Here is a 27,874-nt window from a genome sequence, read left to right on the forward strand (position 1 = left end):
TTCAATATTAAAGACCTCTCTGCTTCAACGTTGGGTAGAGACTGAGAGACACTTTATTCTACCCATAGGGCAGGGTAGCTGCACATTGACTACTAAAGTCCACATTACAAACTGTTGTCAATTTTTCATTCATCTATAAAATCATGGATTTTTTTTCATATGGCTTAATTCTGATGATAGTTATTATTACTTAGAATCAGGGTTGATGGATGTGTTCTTGACTAAAATTCAGTGTATCGTATGCCACAATCCAAAATCAGGCTTGGATCAGACTGGGTGGGGCAAGTTCACAGGAACCTGACAAATTGCACATTAGTATTTTGCAACCATTGATTTAAAGACTTTGTAGAATTTTTGAACTGTCCTTTCATCCCTGCATCTGTAGGGATGTATTTATTCCAAATGATGTTGAACAGTTAATAGTTTTACTCTTTTAAATATTTATTATTTTCACCTGGAGATTTGCTTTATTGAACTTGATTAAATGACCCCCCCTACTTCTTCAAAATCTTCTAAATTGTTTAAATGGAAATCAAAGAAGTGCCTACAACTTCCTGTCCAGATTAGCAGAATGAAAGAAATCTTCCCTCTTGGAGTGGGAACAAGCCCTGGCTGATCCCTCCCACCCTGGGATGGTGCCCTTGGGCTCTATCCAGAAAGGCTGAATCTTTTCACACAGCTGGAGCACTGGGTTTTTTGAGTTTTATAGGAACTTCATATCCGTGATATGCCTGTCCTGCCCCCCCGGGTCTGCTGGGTGTGGAGTTACTGTCACATGGGGATTGTCCTCTGTACCAGGTGACATGAGAGGTGAGAGGAGAGAGAGCACTGCTTGGGTTTGGAAATGTTTGTAGCACCTTGTAAAAGCTGGGGAACCTCTTGGTGCTATGTGGTGGTACGTGGAGGATGGTGGGGAACTGGCTGAAGGGGAGCTGGTGGCCTCTTGCACAGGCACAGACTGTGCGGAGGAAGGGAGGGAGCACGGGGATGCAGCCCAGGGATGCAATGGGAGTGCCAGCCCCAGGGGAAGAGGAGCTGCTGGCTGGGCTATGGTTGAAGCCACCTGGGAAAAAAGTGCTGGGAGGGAGAGCTGAGGAATAAACAGCTTTTTACTTCTGAGTGCTACACTTGTCCTGGTCTGCACCTTCCAAGGGCTGAGGACAGTCCTGGGCAGGGGCCGAGCTCTGATGCTCCCCCCACCTTTGGGGGCATCTCTAATAGCTCTCTGGGGCTCCCCAGGCTGCAACACAGTGGCTGCTGGAGGGATTAGTTGGGAATTTCACTTAACAGGGATGAAGGGCTGTCTTCTGGGGCTGGCTAATTAACAGGATTCTACTCTGGTAATTAAATAGCAGTTTGTTGAACACAACTTACTTGATGAAATCTTTGGAAAACATAACAATTAGCAGGCAAGGAATGGCAGCTTTGCCTCAAAAGCCTGTTCCCAATCAGTTGCTGGTGTGGTTTTAACCTTTCATTCCCCAGCAGAGATGATGTTAACCATGAATTTATTTGCGTTTTGTGCTGTCGTTGGACAGCTTCTTCACCCTCTGCTGTCACAGCAGCTGGTTCCTCCAGGGCTTTATCTCAGCTGCAGGGGCTTGAGATGTGCCACATGTTGCTTTTTCAGAATACTCTTTGGTGCTGCCTTCTTAAAAGTCAGCACTGGAGGACAGGAGGGTTTTCACCAAAACAAAAGAATATTTTTATTTTTATATTCTTCCTGTGGCAGATTGACCAGAGGGGATGAAGTTTACGAGTTGTTTTAAAACATAAACCTGGCAGAGGGAAATTGCTGATCCCGCACAGCTTATATAAACACTCTCATCCACACACACACACGGAAAGGAGGTGCTTTCAGATGGAAACTGTGCATGTCTTCATCTTTCCACTTCTCCCTCTCCTGTAATGATTCTCTTAGGACAAGAGGATGAGGAAATTAGATTAGACAAACAGTGGGAGATTCGAAGGTTTGCTATAAAAGCCACCTCCAATCTTCGCTACACTTTGACAGCTCTCAATTTCTTAATTTGACAAGTTAATGAAGGCTGTATTATTTCCCCTGCACTTCCAGGGAAGGGAGGCTGTGCTCTGCACCAGGATTACCCATCCCAGCACCTTCCTCCCTCGCAGGCTGCAAATCTCATCCCTGGGAGGGAGGTGGTGTGTGCTGGAGCCTGGGGCAGGGGCTGGCATTTGCAGCTGCAGTGTTACTGCAGGGTTCTGAAAGATGCTCCTGTGCCAGGAGTCAAGTGGACCTGCCCCGGGTGTGTGTGTCATCTCCGAGAAGCCGTGCTGCAGCATTTGACCTCCTGGTGTTTGGCTTGGCTGGGCAGCTCGTTGTTTCCTTCCACTCTCCCCTAGGCTGTGCAGACAGTGGAATGGGCTGGCTGAGCCAGCCAAGCTAAATACAGAAGGAGACATCCTGCTCACACCTCCCAGGCACAGCATTCCCAGGGCAGGCCAGTGGGCATCCATGCACCTGCGTGGCTCAGAGTCCAGCCTGGTGCTCTGCTCTGAGTCATGGGATGGGTAAAAGGGCTTTAAATGTGGTGGGGAAGCTACCAGCTGCTGGGAAGAGAGAGTCAGTGGGAAGTGCAGCACCTCTGGAGCAGTCCCAGGGTGTCCCTGCACAGCAGCAAGGCCAGGAGCAGAGTTTCAGATTCTACTGATCCCTCTCCAAACTGCCTGTTCCAAGTCCAGTGCCCACAATGTGCTCTGTCTCATGGAGGAACTGGGAGAGAACCATATCCATCAGTGCACTAAGGCTCCATAAATAAGCACATCCAAGCAGGCTGGAAGCAAAGAGCAAAGTCAGTATCATTTATCATATGAGGGTGCCTGGAGTATGTTCCAGCTCCTAATGAGTAAGGGACAGCAGTGTTATGAACAGGCATGGGATGAATCCCCTTCTTTTTGGATCACGATTCTGTGTAATAAACATGCAAGACAATTTGTATAAAATAGTGAGGATTCTTTCCTAGAGAAGTCATTTAAAGCTATATTTGCACATAAGGGAACTGTTCAGAGGAATGTTTTGTAGTTACATTTCCATACAAGTGTGCAAAGAGAAAACAACACAGTCAGCAAGTGATGGATGGTACATGTAATTCTGTGCCATGCTGTGCCCTTCCTGGGCTTATAACCATATTCCATGGCCTCCCATCACACCAGAGAAGCACCCATCCTGGCACCCTGCACCCCTGCCTCCCCCTGCAGCTGTCAGACTCATGGGGTAGATCACATAGTAAATCCAAACAAAGGTAGAAGGGATTTTTCCTGAGTGTTTTTTGGTCATGAAACAGTGGGTTTGGAGTAGGAAAATGCTGACCCAAATGCATTAGCACTGCTGGCTCTCAGCAACGTTTCAAAATGATCCTGGGAAATGATCCTGCAGTGTGTGGCACAGGCGTGGTCTGCACAGAAAGCTTGATGGCTTAGTTTTTTTCTTTGGGATAATTTGGGGGGGACTTTTTTTTTCTGTTTGCATTCAGTATTTCCCAGCCACCTTACTAGTTGTTCTCTACATCTATACTCTGCAGCAGTGGCAGCACCACTTTTCTGGCTTCGTGTCTCAGATCCACCACCCTCTTGCTCTGGCTGTGTGGTGAGGAGTCACCAGGTGACTTTCCTGGAATTTTTTCCTGCAGGACACCCAACCATAGGAGCTCAGGCAGCCCCTCTCCATGTTTCCAGAGACAATCCTCCCTCTGGAGTCAAGCCAATGACAAAAGTGATGTGAGTATCCTCATTGCCTTCACCTTCATCCTTCCTGCTCCTTTTTCACCTTTTCTAGCTGCTCACAGTCTGTGTTCCCTGAGCACCTCTCCCTCCTTCACACATTTCTTGAGTCAGCCTGAAGTCTGCAAGAGGCAGGTACTGTCTTCACAGAAAACAAACTCTGCTGGTGGTCATGCCACCCTGCCATGCTCTGAGTAAACCTCTCAGCTTTCTTTGGAGATCCCAATCCTACCAGACCCACAGTCTTGAGAGAGTCAAAGCCAAACCAGAGGCATGGATGCAGCAGAGGGGGCTGAGCCTGAGCCAGGGGAAGTACCTGCCAGGGAGCTCCAAGAGCAGGGCAGGTGCTGCACCTCCTTTTTTTCTAATATTTTCTCTGATTGTTTTTATCAGATATAGACCCTGAGTTTTCCCAAAGAGGGACCTGTTGAGCTGCCTCTGGTATGGGGGGCAGCAGACCCTCCCATGTCCTGACAGCTCATCTCCCACCCTGGCACTGGACCTCTGCCAATAGAGTCCTGAGCTGGTTGGAAACAACATCTGATTTTCCTGGGTTTTCCCTGCTGGAGCAGGATACCCCTCCACACCAGTGCTGTGTGCGCTGCTGCTCTGAGGGGGAAAAAGCTTCCCTCCACCGCTGGCATCCAGACCCTAGTCTTTGGGATTAGGCCTCCTGCTGATCCTCCTGTGAGCACAGGATGAGCTGCAGCCTCGAAGAAAAGGTCTGTAGAAAGCGTGGCTTCCTCAACACTCCTCCCAGCTCGTTGGAACGCCACAAGACTGGGCGCAGACTCAAATTTCAGTGTGTGCTCACTCTGCTTCTCCTCTGCTGCCTTTATGGAGGTGCTCCTGCTGTGCACCCACAGATGCTGGATGGAGCTCTTGGTGTTTGGAACCCCCATGGGCATTTACTGCTGGAAGCTTCTGAGAGCCGTGAGGAGGTGGGAGTGGAAGTTCAACAGTTGCAGGAGTTTTACTGTTCAAAGCCTGCAATGGCTTCCAGACTTAAGTATGTTTTTGTCTTCTCTTTTCTCTTTGTTGAAATGAAGGAGCCATTAGGGATGGTCTGGAATATGGCAGACACATGTTTGTGTAGTGTTACCGTTTATATGGCAGCAGGCTGGGCTGGAAAGCTGATCATCTTCTAAGAAAATAAGTTATGTCTGCTGCTTGTGCTCATCTCAGAACTTTTTTTGAAGCCTCTTAAGTTTTGGACATAGTTTTCAACTACCAAAAACTCTTATTTAATGTTTTGGGGTTTTTTAAGAGTTTATAAATTTAAAACCTCAACAGCTCAACAAGGAAACACCTGCTAAGAGTTGAAAGCAAGTGGATCTCCTGTAAAAGGCTGGCACTGGAGCTGCCATGAGATGGCACTGCGACATCAGGCATGGAGCTGAGCCGCTCCATCCCGCGTGGTGTGCGGGGAAGCACCCTCCTGGAGGGAGAAAAAATGCCAAGGAAGAGAAAGGACTTATGTAAGGATAATTCTGCTATTAGTCAGGGGGATCTGTCATGGAGCCGTGTCTGGACTGGACTTTTCCTGCTTACACAAAGCACATAATGCTGTAGGAATTCATGTATAAACAGTGCAAATAAGAGGGGAGGGTGGCTAAATTATGAAGAGCACTAAGGAAATAGATTTTCTTCAACTGTTGATGAAAAATTCATAAAGTCTTTGATTTCTGGGGCATTTCTGAACATAACTGCAAGTTAAAAATAGTCAGGGTATAACTTTCTTTGAGCACACAAAGTTTAAAGCAAGTTGTAGGAACAGGGAGAAGCTGTCATGGCTGGGCAGATTTGCAGCTGGAGTGGAGCTGGCAGTGCTGCCCTGGTGTTGCTCCTTGGGGATGGGATGGGATCTCTTCCCAGGGCTCTGCACTCCTGGTACAACATAGAAAAAGCACTTTATGTCCACAGTGGGGCAAAGCAGCACATCCCACACAAAGTGCCAGCTAACACCGTTGTGTTGGTGACATCTCTGACACTGTAAATACAACACTCTTGAAAAAAACTCTTGCCAACCATTTTGCACAAAGAGAGGCAGAAAGGGTGGGGTAGAGCACACTACAACTTCTAATTAATTGTAATTAGGAATACTAAACCACGGAGGGAACTTCTATATGCTGCAAGTGGCTTCTCCCCTCTCTTGAGCTAAATGGAATAGCTGCCTTTCCCTCTTTTCTCCTCACCTAGAAATGAGCTGGTTTTGATGTTAAGACAGGGCCTTGTGTGGGTCTGACTCTTGGAAAGTAAACAGCAGCATATCAAATGCATCTCTGCACTCAGAAGGTAAGAGTGGGATGAGTCTCCTACAGTACTGACAAGGTCAGGAATAATTCTGGAAGAAACCAGCAAAACCCATACAGGTGAGTGTGCTGGGGGTAGTGATGCCCTTTTCCTGCCACACAGCACGAGGAGGGCTTCATAACTGGGTTAGCTGCTGGTGTTAATTACCCTCTGTGCTGCCCAGCACAGGTGTCCCTGAACCTCACACAGCATGGCTGTGCCACCCCAAAACATGTGCCAAGGGGTGCTCACACAAACCACCCTAAGGACCTGCGTTCCCTGGGCTCCAGAGAGGAAAAGTGCTTTGGTAAGGAGTAGTCTGGTACTGGGGCCAGCTTGTCAGCAGAGAAGCTATTTCATGGCTGTAAGAGGTTGCAGAAATGCACCTGAGCTCAGAGACTTTGCTGTTGCCATCGCTGATTGATTGAGGTCTGCTTTTCCCAGGCACTGTGACCTGGGTTATCCCTGCCCGTTACATAAAATACAACAAACAAAAGCAGCCTCTTGTACTTGACCCACATTTCTCCGAAGTCCCTTTTCCTTCCCTTTCTTTTACTCCCCACCAATACCTGCATTTCACTGTAGCCAAAGAGCAGAGACAGGACATCTCTCCTTTCCATGCCACTCTGAGCCCAGCAGGCAGCCACCCCTCCCAGCATTGCTCCCTATGCAGTATGTTAGAGTTGGGCTTTTTTTTCTCCAAAGGCACAAAACTTAGTTTTTAAGGGTGTTTTTCTGAACGGGTCTTTGGGGAGTAACTACTGTTTATGCTACTTCAAAGAAGTCCCCAGCACACTTAGCTATACCCTCAGAGGACTGTGCCTGTTAGGAAAATATGCTGGCTTAAGCATCCTGTAAGTAATACAGACTTTGAGTGATGATACTTAGTGCAAATGGGCCAACGATCACATGTCTGAGCCTCCTAAAGCCATTCAGTAGATTTTTGCACCAATTGCAGCCTATTCATCAAAATAAGATGCCAATAAGTAAAGCATTACAACGCTTTCAGAGGGGAGTGTGCAGAGGAAAGTAGGGAAATTCTGCCCCCAAATGGATATTCAATCTTATGACAAGGATTGTGTATTAAGAAAGGGGAATGCCTTGGCTCCTGGCCATACGGCAATCCTAGGAATAATGCTTTATCTCCATTATCTTTCAGCTGCTTTCCTGCCTCCGTTGCACATTGGACATCAGAACATCGTTACTCACAGCTGGCTCATCAGGATCTATTTCACTCGATTGTCCTCTAAAAATGGTGTGCAGGATGCTTCAAGAACCAACCTGGGGCTGCGAGGGCTGAGGGAACACTCTGGGATGTCTGAATTTACCTTTAAGGTTGGTTGCCTTGGATGTTTGTATTCAGGGATAATAAGGAGCAGGATGAGAGAAGCCAAAGGTGTGTATCAGGAGTACCTCCTACTTGCATGGCTGTGAGCAGCATCATCCAGCCCAGTCCTTCCTGGGATATGCTGGAGCTGTGCAGTGCTCTGATGAATGGATTAGCTATTTCTCCCCTCCTTTCCATCCAAGCCTCCAGCCATGGTCCTGGCCTGGGCTTGCGGTGTTTGCTTGTGCAGTGCACCCTGAAGGGTCTGCTGGGGCTGCCCGATGCTGCAGGGAGCTGAGGGTGTCACTGAGGGTGAGGGGACCCACAGCTCAGACCTGTTACAGCCAACCAAATCATTTTTGAGAGAGCAGGTTTTTTGCTGTCTACATCTTGAGCTCCTGAGTACAAGTCTTCCAGCTTTTTCTTCATGATTCCGAGGATGCAGCAGGTACTCCTCCTATTTTCACCACCTCCTTGAGTATTTTTAAGGTGAAGCCAAGAGCCTTGGCTGTCTGACCCCAGGACATGTGCTTTAAGGAGCCAGTTCCCTGCAGCGAAGCCTGCAGGAGCTGGAAGCACTGTGGTGGTAAGTCATGGAGTTGGGATTCACCTTTGGGGAGCAATTGCTGCAGGCAAGAGACCTCTGGCTTCACAGCTGAGCTGCCCACAGGTACCTGGCAGCAGAGCTCCAGAAGTTAGCATGGCCATTTTTGGCTGCTGTAGTCATTCCATTGAGGAGCTTATCCTGCTGTTCAAAGGACAGGTGTTGAAGGGCCACCAAGAGGATACGTCTGTCATGGTGGGGGGCCTGGGCACCATTAGGTGCCAATGGCAGGGAGATGTCATGCAGCCTGTGATTGCAGGGATGTGTGGGGGACACCAAAAAAAGCCCACAAGGCTTTTGGGTGGGAGGGCAGGAGTACAGGGAAGCTCTTCTCTGCTCCAGACTGCTTCCATCCCAGTCAGCCCCGTCCCTGCTGCATTGCACCCAGCCGGTGTGTATGGGTTTGTGTTTAAACCATTACAAATGCAAATCATCCTTCTCAATTACAAAAGCCTGTTCAAACTGGCATCTTTGAAGGAAACTCTGAAAGAGCTCCTGGCACGGCTCTTCTTCAAATATTTGGAAGCTTTGCTAAGTCTCCTGTAACAAAGACAGGCACAACCTCCTGCTCCTCGCCACCCTCCCTCCCACAAAGCCAAGTGCTCTGCCAGTGAGTGCACATCGAGAGACTGTCACTGCTTGAACGGTGACTGGGTGACATGAGGGGTGGCAATGGATGGAGATGCCACCTGGGACAAGAGCAAGGCTGGGGCTGATCCACTCTCACAGTGCTTCTGCGGAGCAGCACCTTGGGAAACATCTTCCTTGCTTCAGCACCTGAGTTTCCCTCCTGATTTTCCTCCTTTTGCCCTGCTGCAGTGGCCTAAACTTTTTATCCGTATTTTCTACCGCAGCCACTCTCAGGTAGCTAACTCTGCAGTGAAGATGCCCCAGGGCAATGAGCTGTGGTCCTGCTGTCCCCATCGATGACGGCGGCCAGGCACTTGTGCCAGAAGGATGCATGTGATGTGTTTGGAGAGCACATCACCCTGCTGGATTGGAGCAGGTGGAAGTGAAATGAGTGGTTAAATAAATGCAGTGGCCGCCTGCACACAATGTGACAGTACTTCCAGAACAATGGAACGTCCTATATCAGATTTCATATCTCCTGTCAATTGAGATTGAAGGTATCGATTAGGTTGATTGCTGGGGACAAACAGAAAGTGGAAGGGTAATTGACTGTCATGTCCCTCATTGATTTGGGCACCACAGTTCACAGCAGCCAACAGTATTTGCAAGCACTTTGCAGCATCTCCTTTAACAAAGAAATACAGACTTTAAGTAACAAAGTGACTTATGTGCACTGCCACTTAGAGGGTGGGTGAGGACATTCTTAGCCAACATGTCCTGGATTAACCAAAGTGAAAGGTGTCACCAGGCATGCTGGGGCAGGAAAGCATGGATTTCTGTTTGCAGGTGAGTCACTGTGAGCCCACATGGTGCTGTGGGACCATCCCACTCCTTGGTGCTTGGCTGTAGCAGATATTAACAGAGGGCCTCCGAGACAGCAAAGGCACTGCACATGGGCCACGGGCCAGGAGAGTATAACCTCCTCTCTCTAGGTTGTTTGAGATGTTAAAGCAACAAATATTTTATAGCATGTGTTCTACTAGGGCTCGCTAGCAGCTGATCCAGAAAAAGTGTCCTGGGAGAGGAGCAAACTGGGAAACATCCCAAGTTGCTGCAATCAAATCCACAAAAAGCTCATATAAAAATTTTACATATAATCAGAAGGATGGAAAAATTACCTTATTCCCTGCTGTGCACTTCAGATTAATATAGCCAAACATTATTCAATCCTAATACTTATGGTGACCATGAAACCTCTTCCTGTACTTACTGGAAACAGCCAGATAAAATGGCTTTTCTTCTGGAGGATATGTGTCTGCTATTGGTTTTTAACAGTCTGTTCTACCTGACATTTCTGCTCCTCACTGGCAAGCTCTTTTGGGTAGGGACTTCTCCCTGTGAGCAGAGGTCCAGTGAAATGAATGGGATTTAGTTGTTCAATGAGATTCCAGTGTCTAAATACCTTAGTGAACCTGACTGTGGAGTGGGTACAGGGATGAAGATCCCACTCCTGACTCCACAAAACCCAGAACTGGTTGCATTCCAATCATGGCTAAAGCAAACTAGACTGTAGAGTGCCAGGTTACCATACATGCTGGTTTCCCCAGGCATTTCCCACCTGACCATTGTGTACGGGCCCATTTGGAGTCTTTTGTGTGTTTGTCTCAGATTTCCCAATGTCTGGCAGCCTGTTGGGAGCTGCCAGATGTCCGGAGACGCTGACCTCGCCTGCTAAGCATGCACGAGCTCTTCCACTGCAGGCTCAAAGCAAGCCCAGTGCCTCCAGCACCACGGGGCTGGCCATGCACGTGGTGTCTGGTCCTTTGAAGGGTGTGTAGGAAGCCCAGGAGGTGCCAAGGATTCTTCCTACAGCCTGTCCCAGCAGTACAGCCAGCTTCAGTCAGTGTGATGCATCCTCAAGTCCTTGTCCTGGTGCACAGCACTATTTGTTCAAGTCATTTTAGTTTCAGGAGCAATATATGGGTGGGAAAATACATGCCAGAAGAAGCCAATGGATTTTGTGAATGTGCATAAAGCATGGAGGCTGCTCCAATGGATCTGTGTTGTAGCCTCTGTTCCTTGAGCACGTGCTCTAAGCCCCAAAGCTGGCTTCTTGCTTACAAATGGGACTTAATGAGCTGCCCTTGGCTTTACCCAGATTTCTCATTTATTTCCTTCTCAGCTTTCAGGTGGTCAAACCCTATTTCGGTGAGTTTTGGGCACTCCTCACCCACTGCCGCTGCTCAGCTGAGCCAAGATGTTCCTCGCCTTGGGTTTTGAGCTGTTAAACTGCTCAGCCCAACCTGCTTTTGGTTTGCTTTGTCTTGACTTTGGTGCTGCTGGTGAACCGAAACACCCATCGCTCGTGTCATGGGCCGTGGGCAGGGCTGAGTGGGGAACTCGCTGAAGCCACCGAAATCTCAGCGCCGGGCGGCAGCCCCGTGGGCATCGCTCATGAGTCAGCCACGCCGCGGGCCCCTGGGGCGCCTGAAGAGGTTTCTCATCCCACCCAAGTTTCCTTTCCTGGGAAGCAGGGTGGCCGTGCTGTGGTGCGTGGGCTGTGCGAGCTCCCAGAGAGTCAAACCCAAACTGAGCTGACGGAATAGCTGTAGTCTCAAGCATCCAGAGCAAAACCTCCTCTGCTGGAGGCTTAAAATGCTGATTACACAGAGCTGGCTGGCCCTGGGGTTACAGTTGAGGTGCTGGCTCAGACCACGGTTAAATGTGCAAGAGAAACAGAAAAAGTGCTGTGCTAGATGGGGTCAATGCATCAGTAACTTCAGAGAGAGGCAAAGCTTACAAACAGCAGCCATGTGCTGCTTACTCCCCCTCAGATTTTGCTGTTAATCCCAACAATCCCATACTGGTGGGTTTATGGAACTGTCAGACTAGGATCCCCTCTGACCCCTCTTAAAATAACTTATGTGAGGGCTCCACACACACTTCTAGTGAGCAGCTTCTCTATTCCCATTGCATCTGCTGGAGAGAGGATGACAAGGAGGAAGAGGAAGGTTGGCTGAACTGGAAGTTAGCACTTAAGGACAAAAGAATAAAAAATTCCAATGCCACAGCAGTAATTTCCAAAAAATAATAAGCATTTCTCCTCAGCGAGTGGATATATTGCAGGAATATATGGCAGGACAAGCAGGGCAAACACGTCACAGTGAAACAAGAGTTAAACAACCTCCAATCAGCCCTGTGATGGATCATTAAGGATGTGGAGTCTAAACATGCAGTAAGATTACAGCATCGTGCAGATGTTCCTATACCGGCAGCTTATTTTGCATATTGCAAAGTATAGAGATAATTCCTGGTAGCAAAAGACTAACCCATCCCACAGTGAATGCACACTTGGATTGCTGGATAAGGTGAGTTTTGTGGGGTGGGAAGGACTGAGCTGAACTGCTGCTGCCTGGGATTACAGCTGCCTTCAGCCTACAGCGAGACGTGACCTCTGCACCTTTCCCAGGCACGGTGTGCAGCAGGGACAGATCAACAAGGAGTGAGATGGGTTAAATAAACAACAGAGGAGGACTAAGTAAGTAAATGCTGAGGAATTCTCTTTTTTTAACATGTATATATTGTAAAGAAATGTAAGGCAACATTCCTCCTGCTAATTAGTGTTTCCACGGCGCTGCAAAAACTACAGCTGTAGGAAGAATTCAGGAAAAGTAATCAGCAGCACAATTAAGCAATCTGCCATAATGACAGAACACAACATTAGGGATAGAATAATCAGAAACATGTATATTTTTCCTTCATGATTTCCATTTCCCACCCAGTGATTTGCCTTTGCAGGGTGTATATAAAGCAATGCGTGATGGCAATGCTTGTATTTGTCTGCTACAGCTTCTAGACCTTGCTCCAGTGAGAATGCCCATGTTAATTCTTGCCAATCACTTCCAACTGATGTTGTTTTTTACTGTATTTTTAAAAAACCTAATGTTTGATGTGCTTTAATCCCAAATTTGCCACCCTGTCTCATGTAAACTCCTTTAACTTAGAGGGTCTAAATCCTTTAAGTGGAGGATATCCAGACAAGAAATTCTGGAGCTGAGGTCCCCATGTTCCTGCCTGCCATCCCACCTGAGGGAGCAGAGCAGGGAGATGCTTCACACTGTGTTTTTGCAACCTCCAGTTCCTGCTCAGGAGAGGAAAACGCCTACACCTGTGAGCAGACAGTGAGGGAATGGGCCTGACCTGCTCCATCTGCACAAGCTGTTTTCCCAGAGCTCCCTCAGGCTACAAGAGCCCACAAGGAAGGTAAGCTCTCCTCTGGGGAGGTGCTTTGGAAGGGAGAAGGGAAATATGGCCCCTGAGAAGGGGCTCCCATGCCTTTCAGCTCTCTGCCAGCCATGGATCAAGGCTGGTTGGAATGAAGCCACAGGGAAAAGGAAGACCATGTGTTGCTGTGGGAAGGTAGGTGTTCTTGGGCTCTGCTTGGGGGGCTTGCGGGCTGCTGGGAGGGGGGTGCAGTGAAAAACTGAGAGAGAGGAGCGGTTTTGGTGGAGTCAGGAGTGATTTTTGTGCCTTGGGAAGCTACAAGCGTTAGTAATGGGACTTAGTGAGTTTTGTGGTGGTACTTCCCAGGAGTTGGATGTGCTGCTACTGAAAAAGGCCACCAGCCTTTCCCTGGAAGGTGGAAGCACTATGGTGGTGTTGCAGGAGCCTGTCTTTCCAGGATGGTGAAGCATGTTGGATTGCTGCTGAAGGTGTCTGGATGGAGTGCTCAGCATGTGCTCTGTTCAGCTGGGGTGTGTTGATGCCCTGTTATCCTCCCACAGTCATGTTTCCTCCTGCTCAGTCACAGATGGAGCTTTTGCTTATTAGTGCCCCTTATGGTGAGAGTTTTCTGGTCCTGGATGTTCTTGGGAGAAGTGGCTCAAGTTTGTAACCTCTGGTGAGAGGGAGGACCTCGGGTGTTTGAATTTACAGGTGGCTGCTAAAAACTTAGTTTCCATCAGAAATAAGCCAGGAAATGTAAATATGTTACACTGACGAATCTTATGAATGCAGTTCTCTGGTTTGCATCCTATATATCTTAATAAAATGACAACTATGAAGTTGTTATATATTTTGAGAATTAAGATATCATAATGGGATAAGCTCAGCTGGGAGCATAACACCTTCATAACCTTAAAAAACTTTTTGCCTTCAGGGATAGGCTTAAGATAAAAACCTACAAGATCACCTTAGACTGAGGAGCCCCACACCTCCTCATGTGCAGGAAGATGTGAGTTCCAGCTCCTTCAGGCACTAATGAAAAATCTCAATGCCACTTAAATCAGTTTCTGATATTTGTATGGCAAAAGACCAGGTATCTTGGTGGCCAGATTCTTCTGTCACTAAAGCTGGTGAAAAGTCACGTTACCACAACCCCTTCCAGAGCTCTTGTGTCAGAGCTGATGTTCTACATGTTTCTTTTTCATCTGTGTGACTGCCTTGCAAACAAATATACACTCACGGGGCTGTTCCTCCTTTTCCCATGTGCCCATGTAAGTGGAATTTGTTGGGAACACCAGCCACAGGGAGCAGAGATGTGTCTGCAAAACTTGTTCATGAAATCCCAAGCCATGGAGGAATGCTGGGTTAATTTTTCATCAGAGTATCAGCTGAAAGTAATGTAAACCCCAAATTAATGCAGACAATGCCTAATCTGGTCTGCAGGCCCTCTGTATTTTTGAATTCTTTTCTACTAAAACTCAATAAAAACATGGGGGTGGGAAGGTGCTGCTGGGAATTTGCTTTTTGTTCTCTTTAAGTGCTGTATTTCTCAGCAGTCTTCAAGTTGCTCAGCATGAAGATATTGTTACATTAGAACTACTGTGGGTTTAACACAATTCGGAATTTGCAGGCAAATGGATGTATTGTGTTGGGGCTTATCCACCGAGGACTGTGAAACTACAAATTACAACCCAGCTGCATTCTCTTATCTGGATTTTTTTCCCCATGTGCCTGTGAGTCCTCCCCTCTGCACAAGCAGAAGGTACAAGGAGAAACCTGATTGAGAAAAAGAAACATAGGCTCAGAGTCAAAAGGGACCCTGACAGGGGAGATCCTGCTCGTGTCTATGGATGCTGCATTTGGATGGGATGGGGTGGCTGGTGCCTTTTCTGAGCTGGATGGAGTTAGTGTTTTCCATTAGCAGAGGATGTGATGCCTCTGGATTTAGTGATTGCCTGGGGATTTTGTTGCTGTAATTCTCCCTAGAAAACTGTGGCAAACAGGGGAATAGTCAGCACATCCACTGAGCATTTCTCTGATAAGTAGGAAGAAGGGGGCTACTTATTCTCTTGGATTGCTAAATACAGCAGTGAAACAGGGGACCCACCAATTTCATGTTCTCAGCTGTACTTCATCCTCATTCTTCCTCTTTGAAGGGAATGATAAATCCCCAGTAGGTCCCTATGGGAGAGGTAGAAGGTGCTTGCACCTTTGAGACAAGGCTTTACCACCTTTTGCTAGCCCTGGGCAGGTTTTGCCTACCTTTTCCCAGTTACACAGCTGGAGCCAGGTTATGCACCAGAGCCTGGTGCCACAAGCATGGACACCTGGTTTGGGAACAGCACTGAAACAAACCTGTCTGGGCAAAGGTGCTGTACCACCTATATCTGGGACAAGCTCTTGGCCTTTGTTCTTCTAAGCAAAGGGTCATACGACCTGATTTTAGCGATATTCTGGACACCTGGTAGCCAGTAAGAGGCTGAAAACTCAATGACCCCACGATAATGTTGTTATGTTTATTTGCTTCCTTTCAAATGGCTGTGGACATGAAGGATGCTGAAAAATGGGACCTGAACTCGTGCATTTAGTTGACCAGGAAATAAATATATCAGTGTGACAGTACTTCTTTGGACTCTTTTGAGACTTGGGAATTGCTGGCCATTCTATTTGCTGGCTCAGTTTAAGCAGCAGAAACGTCCATGTGTTCTGTCAAAGCACTTTACTTGTGACAGGCAAAGTGCTGCCCTGAACTGAAAAACCATTCAGAGCAAATAAATGCATTAGTTCAATGCAGAGTATCTTATATTTGATACACACCACTTCCTAATCACTTTACTGAACATCTGGATGGCCTTGAAATGAAACCAGTGTTGGTGTCATCTTCAATTTGGACATGGGATCCATTTCGGAGGGCTTTTCCCAAGAGAGCACCTCTTGGATCTTGGTATCATTTAGGTTGGGTCCTACAAGTCTAATGTAGAGTAAATAAAATTAAGAGTTGCTTCAATGCTGAAGGAGGACAGAAGGTAGCACGTGGGAGCCAGCTGAGCCCTTTTTAGCCCAAACTGTAGAATCATATTAAAAAGTGCAGATGTTACCAAGGAATGGGGATTTTTCATGTGTCTGAAACAGGGTCTGTGCTTCTTTCTCTTAGAGAAGTACCCAGTACAGGTACTTCTTGCAGCAGAAATGAGAATAATTAATTATGACTGTTAATGTGGTGTACAAGAGACTGAAATTAAACTCGTAGTACTGGTAAAAGATGCAAAAGAAACGGAGGGTGCAGAGGCACTGGCTGAGGAGCCACTGGTGAGGAGTGAGAGTGAAGGGGGATGACTTAATGAACGAGAGATGCAGTCGCATCACGGCGAGTCAGGCTCAGCTGAACAACAACAAGAACTATTTGCAACGTCTTTTTGTCAACATCTGTTTGCCTTTGAGTTCATTAAAGTGGAACAAATCTCACTGATCTTTTTTTTTTTCTTGTGTTGAAATTTTGCACAATTGTTTCTGTTATTTTGGCAGCCAAAATGATGCTGGAATGTTTCACCTTCTTTTTCCAAGTTTTTGAGCTGAGTTACTCAGTTGAGGTTTGTCACATAAACCATGAGGTTTTACTTCTGCTGCTAGCCAAATTATAATCTTTATATCATGAGCCTTTTTTTGTTTATTTCTATTTCCTTAAAGCTTCAGCTTCTGGAATCATGAGAATGCATGAAAATCTCTGCTCCTGCTTTCTGTCATGTGTTTGTTTTCCCTTGAGTTTTTAGCACTGAGAACTGTGGAGAAACTTTTGGGTGTCATCTGAGAGATGAAAAATGGAGTTCATTAATTTTTTCTTTTTAAATACCAGCTAGATAATTTTCGGAAACTATGACTCATGATTTTCAATGTTTAGATTTGGCAATGCTGTAGTTCTCCGTGCCGCTTCCCCGTGACCAGGAGTGTTGGAAGAAGCCATTTCTCCACAGGCGAGTTCCAGCACAGAGAGCCAGGGTGTGAATTCCCAGTGGCCTAGTTAGGCTGCACAGATTCCCCATGAGGATGCAGAGTGTGCTCTACCTGCGCTTTGGAAGTGTTCTCAGGGCATACCTCTGTGAGTAACACAAAACTTGTGGGTCAGAGGCCCTAGAGCTGACACCACCATGCTCCAGCTCACAGACAGAAAGCAGCACAGAAGGCCGTTTCGTGTTTCAAACTGCACTTACTGGCATGGACACAGCTGAGGTGATGCTGCTGTGAGGATATTGAGCACCTCCCAGCTGTGCAGTGCCGTGTGGTTATAGTTGGTGGGATGCCTTCTGGGTGCTCTGTGTGATGCTGAGCCTCCTCAGGTGCCCAGGGCTGGCTTCTCCTAAAACCCATCCCCTGTATCTGAAGGGGTAGCTGGATAGCTGCTCTGTTCTCTGAGCCTGTTGGTGAGGACTTGTGGCTCTGGAGCCAACCTTTCTGCTCAGCAGGGCAGGGCTGCTCGGCAACACTCAAGGGCCATGTAGGGAAAGCAGTAACACTGTGTGACCTCTGAGGGGCTTCCCAAGGCTTGCATGACTTGGTTTAACACAAACCTGCCTGTGGGTTCCTCGTCTCTAGATTGCTATGAACATGTCGTGGCTCCTTGGAACCACGTAGTAGGCATCAGTGGGATGGGGAAACTCTTGGGTGCCCAGTGGGGAATACATTGGATGAGCTTGGGATGATCTTGAGGGAGCAGTTTCAAGTCCCTTCTGGCTGTCCCCAACAACTGTAGAAAGAAAAGGGAAAATAAACCATTGGGGTAGACCTGGTAAAGGCGGGCAAGGGGGAGAAACAGGCACTTGGCAGTAATTCAGTCCCTCATGAAGGAAGAGCTGTGGTAGCTGTGGGGTACCCACTGTACCCAAGGCCAAATTTGAACATCTGCTGGGACAAAACCCAGGAGATGGTGCCACTGGAGCAGCTCCTCTGGCCAGGCCAGGAGGGAGGGAAGGAGCTGCTGTGGCTGGAGCCCCTGGGAAGGGCGCTCATGGGGAAACCAGGATGCTGCAGGGTGCACTGGGGCGGAGGGCAGCTGGGAGCAGGCTGAGGTCTCTGCCCCTCAGGAAGCTGTAAGGGATTTGTGTGTTTTCCAAGGCAGCAGAGACAGGATGCTGAGGGGTGGGAGAGAGACAGATTTCCTTCTGCTGTGAATAGGCTGGGGTGGGGGGATGGTGGCTCTGGCTTAACCCTTGCCTGTTTGTTCCTTTCATCTCCAAAATGAAATGGTGTTCTTAGCAAATCATTCCAAGAAACTGCAGGAATGAGAGGCACAAAAAGTACTGTGTTGTTGGCACCGGGGTGATGCCGTGAGTTTTATTATCCCAGTTCTCTCGCCCCCAGGCGTGTCTCCCTGGCTCTGGCATTTCTTTTTCCTTTGAAGTTTGTTTGTTCAGTGGTGCTGGCATTGTTATGACCCACATGAACACCAGCAATGCCAGGGGAGAGGCTTATGGGACATTATCTTGAGTTAGGTAGAAGCAGCTCATAGGAGACAGCTGCAGGTTTGGGTGCTGTAACAAATTTTCACCAGAAGCCCAAAAAGGATGGGATTTCACTTGTCTTTTACATCAAGGGTGGGGGGAAGAAAAAGTCTTAGGACTAACTCCTGAAATGGTTCCTGCTCTTGTTCAACAGTGAAGGCTCTTCTGTCTCTCTTGTAAAGTCGTTAATAGAACAACCTAGAGGAACTGGAGAAGTGAAAGAAAACCCAACCACCATCACCTCCCACCAGCCAATCCAAGCCCTTGGAAATGCTGTGGAAACAGGACCTGTGGAAGACCTTTAGGGCATGAGCATGTAAAATAATTTGGGAGAGGTACCTGGAACATGGGAAGCCAGGGACATCTACTTTGTTTACTGCACTGGAGTCTCCCAGAGCAGTGGAGAGTCCACATGGCTGAAAGCTGGCAGGCAGGCTGCAGGTGTGGTGAAAGAGATGTGTTTTCTAAACACACTAAATACTTATTGCTCCGGCCTTTTGTAGATAAAGATCAGCTTTGACTTTAAAAGAAATTACAGCAGAAGTGCTTGTACCTGGGAGGATGAGTACCTGCTTCCAGGTTGGGCTTAGTAGAACTGAACTTCATAAACAAATTATTTGCTGTAATTAAGCATGTTAGAGGGTTGATGGAAATGTGCCTCCAACTCACACAGTATCGGGGTGGAAGCTGTAATGTGTTGGCCAGAGAATCACCCTGGGTAGGAACAAACAGCCACAATGTTCTTGGGTGTGAAGTTTCCCATTTATATAATTTCTTCTCTCTGAAAAAAACCCAGAGCAGACGTTTAATGTGCAAGGATGGCAGAGAGCAGTTGTGAACCAACGAGAGCCAAAGAATTTGTAGGAAAACATCTGGTCTCTAGGCCAACCAGATAAAGAGCTTTTGGTAGCTGTGAAAATGTTTCTGCCCTATGGCTGTGCTAATTTCACAAGGAAAAACAGTCTCTCCTCATTCACTTTTACAAAGTTTGAAGGTTGGAATATAGAGATACAGGTCTATTTATCCCTGTGATAAAGGTGACAAAAAAACCCACAAAAAACCCTCCTCAAAATAAAACTAGAAATGAATGTGTTGATTATGATGTAGGCAAAAAATACCAAAACCAAAATGCAAAATATTTAAAGCCTGAAATGGAGTGGAGGCAAGGCAAGCTAAGCTGAATATCTTGAAGCCTGCTCCAAGAAATGAAAATGTTTCTTCATACCAAGCATGCTCTGAGTGAGCTGAGTTTGCTTGGTCTCAAGCTGATGACAGAAGCTTTTAACAGAACAAATAATGCAAAAGAGAAGATTATTCTCTGCTAGGAAAAATTATTTTCCCCCCCCCCTTTTTTTTTTTTTCCTTCCAACTGGGATATCAGGTCCCTGACTGGCATAAGAGCTCGTTCACAAACTGGGCAAGGCTGGACAAGCCATTTCACCCAGGATGAAAATCCTATCACAGCTGGGGTGTGCAAGGGTTGAAGGAAATACTGTTTTGTGCTGTTTGGAAATTGATTGCTTGGGATAAAATTGTATGTTTAGAGGGAGATTTCCAGGTGGGATTAGCTATGCTTTGGTGCTCCCAGCAGTTGACAGGGAGGCAATGATAGGGAGAGCATGAAATGTTGTGCTGTGGTCTAAAAGCTGAAGGGTAGGTGGGAACCTTGCAGGCAGGTTTCTGCGGGCTGTGCTCTTGTTTTTGTCCACCTGGTCTATGGCAGGAAAACCTGGGCTTGCCCTGTGTGTCCTCCCAAAGCTCAGCAGCCACCACCATCACTGCGTTTCCCCTGTGAGCAGACAGCATTGGCAGAGGCAATGCTGTGTGTAGAAATGCTCTGGAGGTGGGTGTGGGGGAGATGGAGGATGGGAAGGTGTGCTGGGGGTACACTGGCTGTACAGAGTTCAGTGGGTGGGTGGGACTGTCTGTCCAGGTGACATCCCTCCTTCCAATGAGCACTGCCCATCCCATCCTCTCCAGCCTCCGCTCCCAGGCTTGAGCCAAAGTTCCTACCCCATCCAATTGCTCCAGTTAATGCTGTGGTTTGTTTTTCTTTATTAAGAAGATGGCTTGAGACCTGCCTGTTTTTGAGTCTAGCTCCCTTTAATCTGTCCTTACCATGATTGAGGTTAACTGAGTTTCCTGCCCAGCAGCTCCTTTGGCAAATTAGAGAGAACCAGTGAGACACTGTCAATAAACTTCCCACTGTATAGATTTTGTCCAGCAGAGCCCGAATAAATTGGGTCATGCTGCCATATGTAATCCATGCACTTGAGGTTTGACCTAGCTCTTGTGAAAACTAGTGGGCAGGGATGTGTCTGGGAGCCGGACTGGAACTATGGCTGAGACGCACAAATTTTGAAAGAGCTGGGGTGGAGTCGTGCCCTTCATTTTTGTGGACCAGTTTCATTCGTACAGGAAGATGATTGATGTCTTCCCGCGGGAGCTTTTGTCTGTGCTGGAGTGTGTCTTGAACAACATTGCCAAGATACCTTGGGGCTGGGTTAGGTAATTATTTTGTGATTAGATGCTGAAATCAAATAAATAAGTTAATCATTGTACAAGTTCAGAAGAAAATACATTTATTTAATCTGAAACTTCTTCACAATGGTTATGCACAACTCTGTCATCTTCTGCACGATGTTGGCCTCGGGTCTGATGACTTCCCACCAAATGAATCGCTAGCTTCCCATGGCCCTGTTGATGCAAAGTCAGGAGGAGGCAGGATCCTTTTCCTTTGCTCTTTTGGGCAGTTGACTTCAACCCTACAAGTGGTGGCGATGGGCCAACGTGGCTGCCATCAGCAATCACAGTTCATATTTGCAGCACAGGCAAGATCAGTGCACTAACCAGGGGGACTCCTCTTTTGAAAAGAGGCTTTGAATGATGTCAAGAACCACCACAACGATATGGTTTTTACATAAATAATAATTAATTGCATGTAAATCAGACTTTTCCCCACCCCTTCCATTAGTATCGTCTTTGGTAAGCTCTCTGCCTTGTTTCTGTCTGCTCACTCTGACTAGTTGAATGGCAGCAGACATCATTTGCAATGCTAACGTCAGATACGGGTCAAAATGGACAAGGAAAACACAACCCGGGGTTTTATCAATGCAATAACAACCAATTCTGTCTAGAGATGGTAGCGTTCTGGGGTTTAACCTCTTCACTGCCACATAGCAAGAAACACCAGGAATTTACTTTTCTGGCCTCCTCTTCTGCTATTTCTAACTTCTCTTTCCTTCTCTTGGCCACTCTCTTTTTTCTTTTTCCCCCCTCTCTTATGTTTACTAGAGCATCTGGTAGTGTTTATCTCCCAAAACACAGGAGACTGCTGTTTTCGTAGATATGTAACTAGAGTAAAAGCTTTAATCTTTGTTGATGTTGGACTTTTGGATTGAAAAATAGTCATAATAGTGGAAAAAGTTAAGATGAAATAATATTTCAGTGTAGTACACTTTTGAGACAGGATCAACAGAAAACCCCTCACGGGGAAAGTCACAATTACTACATCTCCTTCCCAGGGAATACTGAACTTGGCAGGGAGAGCAGGGCAGGGAGTGAGGACACCATCTCCCTGATGTGGTACTGCTTGTCTCATTGGAAGCTGAATGTGTGGCATGTCCTCACGGACATTTCTGCATGTGCTCCTGCAGCAGGAGTTTAAGCAGACCCAGAAATGCCAACAAGATGTTAGAAATCTGTTTCCATCTCTGCTGGCTTTCAGTACTGCCTTCCAGGAAGGCAGAGAAGGAGCTGGTCTGGCCTTCAGCATAGTCAGACTACCCTTGGGTTTTGTAGCCCCTATGGAGGTCAGAGGAGGAGATGGTGCTTTGGATTTGTCTCTTGCTCTAAAGAACTACATTGGTTTTCTACGGAAGCTTCAGAGATGCTGAGATTGGGTTAATTAGAAGTTGTCAAGATACAGCAAGAAGTGTTGCTGTCATCAGAGAGATGTAGAAAGCGTTACAGGAATTGGGTAGCAAAAGGCAGGTAGGTGTCTGCTATCTGCAGAAGATTTTATCTGCTGCCTTCCCAGGGGACTAGGCACTGTCCCAAACCTGCAGCAAAGTCAGCTATGCTGGAAGCAGACCTGCAAAATCTGGGTGGCTGCTGCTTTCCTAGCAAGAATGTATTCAGTTGCTAATATTGTAAATGCTTCGTGGTACATTTTTATAGCAATAGCATTTATGTAACTTAAGATTTTTATGTAATTTAATTTAAGATTTTTATGTAATTTAAGTTTTTAAACTAAATGCCTTAATTCAGGTGCTATCTACTCCGATTTCCACCCTCACCCTCCTGCCAGGAAAGGTGTAAACCTGACTGTAAGATCTCCAAACTTCTGGGGATAAAATGTTTTTGGAAAACCCCCACTTTGGGAAGGCAGTGAGCCGATGAAAGAGAGCTTAGCCTGTAACTTTGTTAAGGCAGTAATGAACCAAGCTAATAAATTACCTAATGTCACCTTAGGATAGGTCCGTGGCCACCTGTCACACAGCAGCACATCAAGCTGGAGACGCACAGTCAGCCTCTCCTAACCTTTGTACCTCCTCCCGCTAACCAGGGAGCTGGTTCTGGAAAAGACCAGGCCTGCAGAGTCCTGCAAACCAAAGAGTAAAATATTAATAAGCCAAAGAGGAGCTGGAGGTGTCAGCGAGGCTCTGGCACAGCCATCGGGGATAGCACTGCTGGTCTCTGCACAAAGGGAACAGCAAACGGCTTCTCCGCAGAAAATTTCACCCAACCAATTTTTTTTGCATGCAAAAATGCAGATTCAGCAGCACCAAAACGGTCTGTGCACACATGCCAAACTTGTCATTTATAAAAACTCAAAAAAGCTCTGACAAATGCTGAAGCTGTTAGTTTTGACACTTCTGACATGAAACACTTTGATTTTTCATTTTGAAACTACTTTGTGTTCAAAATGTCCTTTAATTTTATTTTCAAGCAAGGGGGTGTGTGTCTTTTCTTATTCCCCCAAAAAATCAAAATTGAAATGAAATCTTCAGATTGACTCAACATGAAATTGTTCTTGGATTTTTTATTTCACCAGGGTTTTTTTTCTTCTTAGATGTGTTTGGCTTTGAGTCACTTTTTTCACCCCACAATTTGCCAGTTGATTTTATCAAGAGCCACAGCGAACATCAGCCCCTTTGAAGGACCACAGCTGGCACAATAGAATATTTTTTTTGTGGATGTCAGTTGTGAAAAGAAAAAAAAAAAAAAAGGAGCCTTGCTTTTCCTTTCCAGGAGATTGAGTTCATTTTCTATCTGACTGGGATAAATAATAAACAGTATTTTTTTTTTTTTTCTGCTGTGAGGGATTGTGTTACGTTATCTGTTTAAACATTCCGTTACATTTTAGTAATGTGAATAATGATTATTCCTGTGCTTCTGAGCTCTCCCTCTTGGCTCGGGCGCCGGAGGTTCAGGAGACACCTGGCATTGTTGACAGAGCGCTGAACTCGAACGCCTCTCACTGTGACAGGGCAAGCCCAAATATTTTGGGAAGAGTCCTTGTTATGTTACGACAGGGGTTGGTAGCACTGATGCCGGGGATGGGTTTTGCTTCAATACGGAGCTGATTATGCTTTATTATTCGGGGAACAGCATGAACCTTGGCAGGCAGACTGCTGGGAGAAGGAGGATTGGACTTGGGCATTTCTTATTTGTAGGATGTGCTGAAGGTCTTCCAAGAGATGCTATTGTCTTGAAAGAGGCCAGGAATAGGACACCCTGAAAGATGTTTTTCTGTGGGCAATAAAGTGGGAGAAATAAAACTTTTTGGCAAAATAATATAAATGTTTACTGTAGTTTCTACATGTAGGCAAATACCTGGGGAAGAGCTCATATTAAAATACCTTTTTTCTATCCCTAAAGGTGTTTTTTACTTCCCACAGTGTACATATTCCCTCTTTAATTGGCTCCCTCTTCTGAAGTCAGGCTGCATCTTGGTAGTGCTTTGTGCATCTTCAGTACTGCACAAGTGTCCAGCTCATGGCGTTTAATCGGTCATAGACTCTCAACAAGATTGGACATCTTGTGGTGTTTGCCAGTTCACGTATGGCACATGATTATATTCAGGGAGCAATAGGTATTAAATGACATTAATTACCATGAATATTCATTTAAGAATCTCGACCAAATTCAGGCAGATTAACAGTCCAATGCAAATACAATGGTGTCACAGGTTTGAAAAGAGATGTTGGAATTTTTTCCCAATGTTGCCCCTGCCCTTGTCTGTTTCTTCCAGGATGGGGGTGGGGGTGGAGTGAGGCCACACATGTGGGGCAGTGCAGGAGCAGGGAGAGTGGGAGGTTTCATGGGGAAGCACAGTGGCCACAAGGATAGCTAGGGAGTTCTTTGTTTGGGGGCTTTTGGGGTGGTGGTCCGGGACAGGACAGAGTGGGAGCCCGGTTTTTGGCCGCCTCTTTCTCTTTTCCTGAGAGGAAGTTTTTTTTCCCCATGGGACACCTCGCAGAGAACGACCGAGAGAGAGTCACTGACCATCTCAGAGTGAGGTATTCTGCTTTCAAGACTGCCTGTGGGGAAAAAGGGACTCCTTCATTTCTGACTGCGGGCACACATGGCTGTGAGCAGCTCTTCAACTGCCAGGACAGTCCTGCCTTTCCCCCACACCCTCCCTGGGTTGCTGTGGGATTCTCCCCCCCACCTGGGGATTTGGGACTTTGTTTTGTTTCTTCTGAAAGTTTTTGGTTGCACCATTTGTTGTTTATTCAGATTTTGTTAATAAAAAGCTGTTTCTTTTTCCTTTTCCACACTTCTACTTGAAGTCTCTTAATTTCTAAATTGTAATCTTTTTAAACTAAGATATTAATTGGCGCCCAATGTGGAGCTTGACTAGAGGACAGGTGGAAAAGGAATAAACCCTCTTGTTTAATCACCTGTGTATTGCATATAGAGACACCATTAGCCATCATGTGGTCCAACTTCTTCTGGCATTTGGCAGTGTATATGGTCTTTCCATTTATGGATCGCTTCTTAAAGATGGGCATCATGGCTGCAATAGTTGTGGCTGCTATTAAGTTTGTAAATTGGTACCAGTGGCTGAAAAATTCTGGCCCCGTAGTTCTCTTTTGGAATATATATATGCATGGATGCATTACTACCACAACCCAGGTTCCTATTTTTGAGGTTTTATTGATAATGGTACCTATTCTGGGAGAGGAATGCAGGCAAATGCTTTTTCCCAACCCTTCATCCACCTCTCGTATGGCCCTGCCACAGTAGCTTCTGAAGGGTTGATTTTTCCCCTGGACGTTAAAGATATTCCGTTCTTGATGATGTTTTTGCTGTGTTCGTTCAGTGTGGCCCACCCAGCATTTAGAGACAGGGTGAGGTTGTCTTTGGTAACTGCCCCAAGACCTACCCCAGACACTAGGGACCCTACCCAGGAACCTGCCCAACAACCTGCCACTGTGCTACAGCCTTTCATAGACCTAAATCACTCTGATTGGATGTGAGCATGGGAGGAGATAGGCCAGGTGCTGAAGGATACTCTCCCCCAATTGTTTGGAAGCTCTCCCCTGACCAAACACAGATTCCCCTGTAAGCTTGCTGGGTGCCTGAAAGAACATCGGTCCATAAATTCCAGAGATGGACAGCTCATAGCAACGTGCTGGACCTTAGCCCACGCTTACTGCACCATGGTACAGACTGGGCAACACCACCTACAGTCAGAAGGGAAAGACAGTGGAGCAGAGAAACCAACAGACATCACCAGTGCTCAGTCCCCAGAGCTCAGTCCCCAGAAGGGAAGTCACAGCCAGCAGAAGTGGCCCCAGTGCAGAGGAAGAAGTATAAAGCCAAGTCAATACGCCTTCATGCAGTTTGGTTAACGGGTGAGAGCGCCCGAGGTTGTTACTGAGGTTGTGCACACTGGTACACAAAGTTCTCTCCCAGTGTTTTGGGGTGTTTTGGGCGTAAAGATGAAGAGTGCAAGTTCATAAGCACATCATCCCACAGAATAAGCGTCTTGCCTTTCTTAGGACAAGCCCTGTGTCCAGCTGTAGCACCAGTGTGGTGCTCAGGTGCTCCCAACCCCAGCCAGGACCTTTTGTGTTGCAGCTGCATCTGTTTGCCTCCAGATAGGATCATTTCCTTGGTTTTAAAACAATAAGGTACTGGAATATGCCCGCTATCTTTCTGTGACATGAAGAAAGCCTTCAGTTTTCCACTGCAACCTTATGCAAATGTTAGTTAACTTTACACAAGCTCATGCTGTACCTCTAGAGCTGTGGTGTAACCTGGAAACATTTCACCTCTGAAATATTTTACCTCACAGAAGTCAAAAAATGCATGTCAGATGCTACAGAGGCAGCAGCATTAGAAAAAAGTATATTGGTTGGTTATTATGCAGCTGTCCCGGTACAGTCAAGTTTATTTTGCTGGCTGTGCTTCATCTAAGCAGCAAAGTTAATGAAGCTGAGGTACAGAACACTGTTTGAGGGAGATGGAATCACTTCATCTGGCCTATGTTCCCCCTCTGTGTGTGCTAAAGAGCTTCCCATGGTTTATGGTTGTTTGTAATAATTATGTCTCATGTTCACAGAGCAGGTTCCTTTTGTCCTCCAGCCTGCCTACACACACCTGCCTTGTTGTGTGCTGGGAGCCCTGGGCTTGTGCTTCCTGCTGGGCACACAGGAACATTCCAACCACATCCATGTGCCCACTGCTCCTGCAGGCAGATGGTTATCAAATACTGGTGTTACTGCCATGCTTTGTTTAAAAAATAATTTGAGTCATGAATTTATGTCAGTGCCTTCACTGAGAATCCAGTGACAGATGTGGAAAGACCTTCAGCAGTGTGAAGGGTGGATGGAGGAGCAGCCTCAGTGGTGTTCAAAGGTCTCTGACCTACAGCAGTCTGCTAATACACAAGTCCTGGTTTGTTTTGGGGGTTTTAACCATTTGCTGGGAACAGGTGGTTGAGACAGAAAAATGCACTGAAGAAAGGAACAGTCTGAAGAATGGGGACAGCTGCTACACAGGAACAGTTTACTTTAAATATTTTATTGAAAGAGTGTATGTCACCTTCAGAGATGTCCTTCCAAATTCATTACACACCTTGAGTAAAAGAGGGTAATGTATATATGTATACGGTTGGAAAGTTTGAATCCGATATAGTATGTTAGTATGGGAAAAAATTCGGGGGTGGATGATGTCATAGGTTTGAAAAGAGATGTTGGAATTTTTTCTTGTGGGGAAGCACAGTGGCCAGAAGGATAGCTGGGGAGTTCTTTGTTTGGGGGCTTTTGGGGTGGTGGTCCAGGACATGACAGAGTGGGAGCCCGGTTTTTGGCCGCCTCTTTCTCTTTTCCTGAGAGGAAGTTTTTTTTCCCCTGTGGGACACCTCACAGAGAACGACCGAGAGAGAGTCACTGACCATCTCAGAGTGAGGTATTCTGCTTTCAAGACTGCCTGTGGGGAAAAAGGGACTCCTTCATTTCTGACTGCAGGCACATGTGGCTGCGAGCAGCTTTTTGAACTGCTGGGACAGTCCTGCCTTTCCCCCACACCCTCCCCGGGTTGCTGTGGGATTCTCCCCCCCACCTGGGGATTTGGGACTTTGTTTTGTTTCTTCTGAAAGTTTTTGGT

The 27,874-nt window shown here is 46.6% G+C and overlaps 1 long non-coding RNA gene across 3 annotated transcripts; it reads left to right on the forward strand.

The window, feature by feature from the left end:
* The first annotated feature begins 3,648 nt into the window (after positions 1-3,648).
* On the forward strand, positions 3,649-25,037 carry LOC135420149 (uncharacterized). 3 transcript variants are annotated; one of them, XR_010433395.1, is made up of 5 exons: positions 3,649-3,738; positions 5,941-6,113; positions 6,223-6,340; positions 7,193-7,368; positions 8,819-25,037. It is a non-coding gene; the product is annotated as an uncharacterized LOC135420149 (long non-coding RNA). The 3 variants fall into 3 exon arrangements; XR_010433394.1 differs by lacking the exon at positions 3,649-3,738 and adding an exon at positions 3,745-5,219; XR_010433396.1 differs by lacking the exons at positions 3,649-3,738; positions 6,223-6,340 and adding an exon at positions 3,745-5,219.
* The last annotated feature ends 2,837 nt before the right edge of the window (positions 25,038-27,874 follow it).

The sequence above is a fragment of the Pseudopipra pipra genome, chromosome 11, assembly GCF_036250125.1.
Source record: "Pseudopipra pipra isolate bDixPip1 chromosome 11, bDixPip1.hap1, whole genome shotgun sequence".
In the NCBI taxonomy this organism is placed as follows: domain Eukaryota; kingdom Metazoa; phylum Chordata; class Aves; order Passeriformes; family Pipridae; genus Pseudopipra; species Pseudopipra pipra.